Source organism: Thunnus thynnus, chromosome 18 (assembly GCF_963924715.1).
Source record: "Thunnus thynnus chromosome 18, fThuThy2.1, whole genome shotgun sequence".
NCBI classification, from domain to species: Eukaryota; Metazoa; Chordata; class Actinopteri; order Scombriformes; family Scombridae; genus Thunnus; species Thunnus thynnus.
This window is the reverse complement of record NC_089534.1, coordinates 9,296,883-9,303,592: the sequence shown is the minus strand read 5'-3', so window position 1 is coordinate 9,303,592 and position 6,710 is coordinate 9,296,883. Positions and strand designations below refer to the sequence as shown.

At 41.1% G+C, this 6,710-nt stretch overlaps 1 long non-coding RNA gene across 3 annotated transcripts; it reads left to right on the top strand.

Annotated features, from left to right (window-relative positions):
• The first annotated feature begins 280 nt into the window (after window positions 1-280).
• Window positions 281-6,043, top strand: LOC137169612 (uncharacterized). Of its 3 annotated transcripts, none has more exons than XR_010924496.1 (3): window positions 281-2,695; window positions 4,340-4,738; window positions 5,216-6,043. It is a non-coding gene; the product is annotated as an uncharacterized lncRNA (long non-coding RNA). The 3 variants fall into 3 exon arrangements; XR_010924498.1 differs by having other exon boundaries at window positions 2,688-2,774; XR_010924497.1 differs by lacking the exon at window positions 281-2,695 and adding an exon at window positions 2,790-4,112.
• The last annotated feature ends 667 nt before the right edge of the window (window positions 6,044-6,710 follow it).

The following is a 6,710-nucleotide window of genomic DNA, read 5'->3' as shown; positions in this document are numbered from 1 at the left end:
GATAGGGGAGAGAGAGACAGGGAGTTATTACTCCCCCATTAATTAATGCTAATTAGTGACCTTTAGAGGTGCAGATAGCCATTTTATTTTACCTTTGGACAGAGCCAGGCTAGCTGTTTTCCTCCATTTCCAGTCTTGCAGTACAGTGCAGCACAGTTTTCCAAGGTGTTACCTCCATTATGGCCAAATAGTGCCCTTTCTGTAGTGAGGCAGAGTGTAAGGGTGTGGAGATTGTGTTGGTGGAGGGGCATGCAGCCCACCTGACTCTCATGTGGGGGTCCTGTCATAAACCTTCAATTAGCATTTGCCTTTTAAATTAAAGAAATAGCTTGACATTTAATGTGTATTTGCTTTCTTGCTGAGAGTTAGATGAGAAGATTGATACCACTCTCATGTCTGTCCGTTAAATATGAAGCTACAGCCAGGAGCTGGTTAGCTTAGCTTAGCATAAAGACCCAATCGGGATCTGGGGATTCCAATCCAGCTGAAGGAGGCAGTGTTCGGACACTCTGCCAGCTCTGAACCAGCCAATGGTAGCATCCCCCCGGTTCTGTGTCCTTTGCATAGGGTAGGAACTCCCATCCACTGGCACATGATAGCCGGGTTGATTCCATTATCAGGGATGCCAGGTCCAGCAGGGCTGCAACACACTGCTCTCCAGGTGCCAACACACCATGGACTACAGTACCGCCTCAATCGATGCTGATAGTCGGTGATTCTATCCTAAGGGATGTGAAGTCAAAGCTGACCGTATCCTTCTGTTACCCGTTTGCTAAAGTCTCCAAATTAGTTTGTGTCATCCCTAGCCTGTTTACAGAAAACTCCTCTGTTAAGAAGGTTGTTGTCCACGTTGGCATAGATGACACTAGTCAGCAACGATCCGAAAGGATTTTACTGGACTTTTTTGACATTTAAAAGTCAGTGGTAAGAACATCTACATCTCTGGCCCCATCCCAATGCTGGGTCGGGGGGTGGGCGTTTTAGCAGTCTACATTAGTGGCTTCAATGTGGATGTCAAAACTTTGGTTTTGTTGACAATTTTATTCTATTCTAGGAGTGCTCTGCATTCTTCAGAAGAGATGGTCCTCACCTGAATTGACTGGGCTCACGTATGTTGTCAGCATACAAATTTCACTTTACTCTGTCTAGCCCACTTGCATGTTTAAAATCAACGGCATGTGTGTCCCTTCTCTGGATGCACGTAAAATGGAGCAAATACTTCCACGAGCAGTTCAAAACCTGTTTGTCTCATATGTTCCTAGACTGTGGCAATTATGAAGCGCCACTACAGACAAAAGCACAAATATTTGGAGCAAACATAGCACGTTTAACAGATCAATAGCAGCGAATGAACCGTTGTGACTACACAAGAGGCATTGAGGTACATGGTTGAGCGAAGGTCACCCACTTTGTGGAAGCGCTCAGAGTCCAATACACAATGACTGTAGTTATGAATGTAAAAGGAAGGAAATACTTTCCATTGGCAGTTCAAAACCAGTTTGTCTAATACCGTCCAAGACCTTGGTGATTGTGAAGTGCCACTATAGACAGATTTTTGGAGCCAACATACCCACTCAAATCTGAACTAAAGGCACAGAAAATAAGAACGATCTAAGAGCCCAATATGATTGATCCACTTTATATTAGGATGCACATTTTATTTATAAATGTAGCCCTTATTTTTACTTGAAATGAGAAAATAACATTTATTTACTATTAAAGCACTTATTATTCATAACATCTGTGTATAATAGAATGTTAGTTTCTTTCATGATGTTAGTATAACCTACATAGGCTACTCAATCACATCAACTGTATTAATTTTTCTATGCACTGAAGTAGCCTCTGGAGGCCAAGCAATCGGCCTGGTCTGTACAGACAGGTTTTGAACGGGCACTGCACTAGTATTAATAATTTAATAAAAATTTAAAAGCCCTAGCTGCAGTTTTAACTCAGCACAGACTGTTAAAGACGGATCTTCTGAATGTAAGATCCCTCTCTAATAAGACATTTATTTTAAATGATTTTATCTCTTCTGCTGATTTATATTTTATGTTTTTAACAGAATCCTGGCTACAATCTTGTGATCATAGCCAGCTTGCTGAACTGTGCCCTCCAGAATATGATAAGTTTTAGCCAACCTAGGGATTGCTGTCATGGTGGTGGCCTTGTTACTGTTCATAGCAAGCATTTCAAATGTAACTTAATAGCTTGTAATGATTTTTCTTCCTTTGAAGTGCTCATGTTTAAACTTGGTAGCCCATACCCGGTCATTTTTGCTGTTTTGTCATGTAGTGAGTGGAGCAGGTGGACCCAAATGCAGGAGATGGCAGGCAGGCAGGATCAGATGCATAATATTTAATGATAAACATGAAATATTGAGACACAGGAACAGGGAACACTAACCATAACCACAACAAAAACTGAACTGAGAACAGGACTTAAATACACAGGGTCTGATTACAACTGAACACAGGTGAGTGAAACAAGACACAGGTGAAACACATAAGGCAATCAACAAAGGCGGGAAAACACAGGAAGTAAAGGTAACAAGACACAAGGAGAAAACATTTCAAAATAAAACTAAAGTAATCAGACAAGGAATAGGTGACACAACACAAGGGCAGACTGGGAGCTGATAAACTGGGGAGGACGCTAGGAGCAGGGCTGGGCTAACAAGGGTGATGCAGAACAGGTGAGAGGAGAAGCACATGAACACAGGAGGAGTTAAGGAACACACAAGGGAATCACAGAGAAAACCAAATCCAGGCAACGTAAGTGCAACACAGAAAACCCAAGAGAACAAAAACACACAGAGTCCAAAAACAGAAAGTCCTGGCAGGATGTGACAAATTTATCACTCCCCTAAACCAGCTGGCTCCTTTTTGATGGAGCTTCCTGAATTTTTATCCAGCCGTGTTTTAAATTATGACAGAATTGTCAGATTTTTTTTTTAAGTTTTCTAATGTCCTTGCCAGTGATTTTTTTTAAATATCACTGAATATTTTAACTTTAAATAACATGTGTCTGACCAAACTCATAATCTTGGCCATACTCTAGACCTGCCTTTTATTTCTAAAATTCTGGAAAAAAAAAAAGTTTCAGAGCAGCTTCTTGCTGCTGTGTTAAATAATTGTACCCTTCAAACATTTCAACCAGGTTTCCATCAGTATTGCCCTTCTAAAAGTCACTAACGACCTTTTAATGAATGCTGGTTCTCATCATATTTGTCTAATTGGAAGTTTTGTGTCTCTGTTAACAACTTCATGTTGTCATTTTCCCATATCAAGTATGGTGTGCCTTGAGGGTCAATTCTAGGACCAATTTTGTTCTCACTATATATGCTCCCTTTGGGTAGGCATTAGGTATTTCATTGTTATGCAGATGACACACAGTTATACCTCCCTGTTAAGTCCACTGACCTCAGTATGCTGAGTTCTCTACAGGATTGCCTGATTGATATAAAAAACTTGGTGTCGATAAACTTTCTTCAGCTCAATTCTAATAAAACAGAAATTGTTATTGAGTCCCAGCATATCACAAAACAAACACTGCCATCTACTGGTTACCTGCATCAACATATCAAGCCTGCAAGTAATCTTTGTGTGCTGTTTGATAGCAGTTTATGTTTTGAGCAACACATCACAAAACTTGTCCAATCATGTTTTTATCACCTCAGAAATATTGCAAAAATAAGATTAAATGGTTGTACATGCTGTTATCTCCTCACATCTTGATTATTTCAACAACCTTTTCTCTTGTCTTAATCAAAAAACTTTGAAATGACCACAGACTTCAGCTGCCAGGCTTCTAACCAGAGCTAAGAGGCAGAATCACATCACACTGTTTTAGCTTGTTTACATTGGCTCCCTGCTTGTTTTTAGGATTGATTTTAAGATAATATTGATTACCTTTAAAGCTCTTCAAGACCTGGCTCCAGATCAAATTTTAGAGCTTTTAATCCCTTAAGAGCTTTTGTGTAGTTTGAGATCCCCAGGCAGAGATCTTCTGTCTCTTCAAGAGTCCAAGCTGAAAACTAAAGTGGAGAGAGCCTTTGCCATCAGGGCCCTGAGACTCTGCAATGACCTGCCCGAGGAAGTATGGGTGTCTGAGTCAGTGTCTTCTTTCAAGTCTCTTCTTAAAACAATTTTATCAGAGAGTATTTCCTGATTTTACCTGAGCTGCCTGCTTATTTCACTTGATTTTATTTGTTTTTAATTTCATGTTTATTATTTTTAAGTTTGTGTTTTACTCCCTTTTGTGTTTATAATGTTTCTATTTTAATGGCTTTTAGTTCGTTTTCATCCATCTGTCTGTCCACTCTGTTCTAATTGGTCAGCTCTTGGAAGCTGCCCTTCGGGGGACCTCTGCTGCATTCACACCAAATCAGGCTTTGCGGGAAAAACACTGGTCCTCCCATTCATTTGAATGGGGGTAGTGCATTTAGACTGCAGGAGTGGGAACTACAAGGTTTGCCCCAAAAAAACGCAGTGGCCCCGCGGCAAGAAGTTGATCCAGGAATGCAACCTGACGTCATGCTGCTCTGGCCAATCATGTAAGCCAATGATCAGACCAGAAGGTGCCCACAGGAAGAAGAACTATGTTTGCCATTTAGCATTGTAGCATTCTGCTGTTTACCAAGCAACTGTGAAGATGGAAGAGAGACTGATCACCTCCATGATGACCTTTCCAGAGCTGTGCAACCCTGCCACGACGAAGTACAAAGACGTTAATCACCGTAAAGCCGCTTGGCATTGTATTATTCTTCAAGTTGGGATTCTGGCATGAATAATGCTAGCAGCATGGGGATCACAGTGGAGACTTCTCTGTGTAACATTATATTTCACTTGTATTCACTCAATTTGGCCTTGTGCACCACTGTAAAACCCACGGTAATGATAGGCCTCACATTTTGTTTGTTTATTGAAAGTATGCATGCTGGCATCCTGGCAGCATGGCTAGCAAATGCTGACCACAACAACAACGGGGACTTCCCCATGTGTTCCATTTTAGATTTACATACAGTATGTGCTCACTCAACACTTTAAAAGACATCATACTTACATACCACGTGTCCCTATTATTTATTAGCTTTAGAAATTCTGTAGTTTGTCTACCTATGAGGAAAAAGTAAATTGATTTTTAAACTCTGACTTTGTGATTAGGGATGTATATTTAAGCTAATTTGTCTTTTTTGTGTTTATTGCACATGTAGAGGAGGACGCTAAAAGGAAGTGAAGAAATCTCAGAGACCGATACAGGAAGGATCGCATTGCTGAGAAGGAGAGGCGAAGCAGTTCGCACCATAGCCCAACAGGACATGAAAGTTCACGCCACTGCTTCACTTCCTTGAGCCCTATGTCCAGGGTAGGCCAACATCTTCTAATATGGGGCATGACACTGTTTTTTTAGATACGGACAGTCTCTCAGCATCTGAGCCGAGCCCCATACTGACTGATGCTAATGTGCCCTCCTGCCACAAAGGCACCAGCACAGCCATCAACCTTGTGATGCGCCTGTTGATGCCTCAGGAGAATTTCTGCAGGCTCACACCAGGAGCCATGATGCCCTTTGAGTGGCCTTGCACACCCAGGACCCTGGTCCTTCACAGCCCCTGCAGAGCTCAAGCCCTGTCACACCTGGTCCTTCATGGCCCCTGCAGAGCCTCTGCCCTGCTACACCAGAGCACTGCAAAGCCTCAGCAACCCCCTGCATGGGAGGAGCCGACCCTCTTGCCCCAAGAGATGACACACACAGCTCTCTGAATTTGAGGCCCAGGTGATGAGCACACTTTGTAGCTGTCCAGACAAGGAGGAGCACTTTGGATTGAGCCTGGCGGCAACACTGAGGTCCCCCATCAAAGGGACGACTGCTACGGTGCCGCATTGAGCAACTAGTGTATGAAGTTGAGTTTGGGGATGAACTGTGATTCTGGGTACAACATATAAATGCTACAATAGTTTTGCACAAGGTGGTGTTTTTTTCTTTTTCTTTTTTAATATTTTGGTGTGCAATACATTATTAAATTGAGTGCAATATGTTATTAACTTGTATATACTTGAATATATACTGGTGTCACATTTTGTTATCATTTATTCTTAACCTTTGGTCAGTAGGTACTCATAATTTTGATTTAAGAGGATGTTTATACTTTTATTACACTCAGTGACTTCATTAGAAACACCTATTTTTGTTCCTATCAAAACTACTGACCATAGAGTTGTCTGACCTCTATCGTCAACATTATATGAGAGTGCACAGAACATTGTGGGTTAAAGTTGTAGGAGTTCTAAGTGAATAGTCTGGTTTAATAATTGCTCTGATTCCCAGCTTGTGTCTGTTTGGAGAGAGATCCCAAATGCTAAATGTGACAAAATGTGTATTCTCAGTCATTTTCACAGCTTCTGGGATTATTTGAAGACACTGGAAATCTGTTAAAGCTTATACATAAATAAATGGGCGAGTGCAATGGTAGAAATAGCATCATATGAAAGTATGCTGAAAGATGATCAAGTAGACGTGGACTCTGAAGGAACAAGAACTTTGACTATACCTGTCTTAATTAGTAACAGAATCACTAATGGTTATTCAAACAAAGCTGTTAACTTTTATACCAATAAATACCTGTCCACTACATGTACAACAAAACTATGTACTCACATGCACAGTACTTGCACTACATGATATGACCCTTGGATTGCTGCTATTAA